The following is a 1,834-nucleotide window of genomic DNA, read 5'->3' on the forward strand; positions in this document are numbered from 1 at the left end:
CCAACAACACCCAGTTATTTGAAGTGGTCTCAGACTGCCATCACGTTCGACCAGTCGGATCACCCAGCGCGTATAGCCACCCCTGGGAGGGCGTTGGTGGTCGACCCAGTGGTTGAAGGCACTCGACTGACCAAAGTGCTAATGGATGGTGGTAGCGGCCTGAATATCCTTTATGCTGAAACCTTGAAGGGGATGGGCATTCCGATGTCCAAGCTTAGCGAAAGCAATATGAGTTTCCATGGCGTTATCCCTGGGAGGAAAGCCGAATCACCCGGCCAGATCGCCCTTGACGTGGTTTTCGGTGATTCCAAGAATTACCGCGAGGAAAAGTTGACATTTGAAATAGTGGATTTCCAGAGTGCTTATCATGCCATTCTGGGTAGGCCTGCTTATGCACATTTTATGGATCGACCATGTTACGTGTACCTCAAATTGAAGATGCCTGGTCCCAGAGGAGTGATCACAATCACTGGCAATCGGCAGAAGGCAGAAGAGTGCTTCAAGAAGGGCTCAAAAATTGCCGATGCACAAATGGCAGCAGTCGAAATGCAAGAATACTGGAAAAATGCAGATCCGAGTGATTTGTTGCGAGCCAAGAAGCCTGCCACAGATTCTGCATTTCAGTCGTCCGGTGAAACGAAGCCGATTCATATTCACCCGACCGATCCTAATGCTGCTCCTACTCATATCTCAACATCACTCGACAGCAAATAGGAAGAAGCGCTCATCCAGTTCCTCCGTGAGAACTGGGACATCTTTGCATGGAAACCTTCTGATATGCCGGGTGTACCCAGGGAACTGGGTGAGCACCGTTTGCGAGTCGACCCGAAAGTGAAACCAGTCAAGGAACATCTTCGAGAGGAAGTGGCTCAGCTCCTGGCAGCTGAGTTTATCCGAGAAATTTACCACTCCGAGTGGCTCGCCAATGTTGTCATGGTCCCTAAAAAGGACGACTCACTTCGTATGTGCATTGACTTCAAGCATATCAATCGGGCCTGCCCGAAAGATCATTTCCCTCTCCCCGTATTGACCAAATAGTCGACTCGACTACGGGGTGTGAGCATTTGTCTTTTCTGGACGCCTACTCCGGGTATCATCAAATCCGACTGTATGGACCCGATGAGATAAAAACAGCTTTCATCACTCCATTCGGGTGCTTTTGTTATGTCACCATGCCATTCGGTCTCAAGAACGCTGGCGCCACATTTATGAGGATGATCCAGAAGTGCCTGCTCACTCAGATCAGTCGGAATGTGGAAGCTTATACGGATGACATTGTGGTCAAGTCACGTAAAGGTTCCGACCTGCTGACTGACGTTGCTGAAACCTTTGCCAACCTGGGAAGGTATGTGTTGGGGAACGTAGTAATTCCAAAAAAAATCCTACGCACACACAAGATCATGGTGATGCATAGCAATGAGAGGGGAGAGTGTGTCCACATACCCTCGTAGACCGAAAGCGGAAGCATTAGCACAACGCGGTTGATGTAGTCGTACGTCTTCACGGTCCGGCCGATCAAGCACCGAACGCACGGCACCTCCGAGTTCTGCACACGTTCAACTCGATGACGTCCCTCGAACTCCGATCCAGCCGAGCTTTGAGGGAGAGTTCCGTCAGCACGACGGCGTGGTGACGATGATGATGTTCTACCGACGCAGGGCTTCGCCTAAGCACCGCAACGATATGACCGAGGTGGATTATGGTGGAGGGGGCACCGCACACGGCTAAAAGATCAATGATCAATTGTTGTGTCTCAAGGGGGTTCCTCCCTCCCCGTATATAAAGGAGTGGAGGAGGGGGAGGGGGCCGGCCACCCTTGGCGCGTCCCATGAGG

This window comes from Triticum aestivum, chromosome 1D, assembly GCF_018294505.1.
Source record: "Triticum aestivum cultivar Chinese Spring chromosome 1D, IWGSC CS RefSeq v2.1, whole genome shotgun sequence".
NCBI lineage: Eukaryota > Viridiplantae > Streptophyta > Magnoliopsida > Poales > Poaceae > Triticum > Triticum aestivum.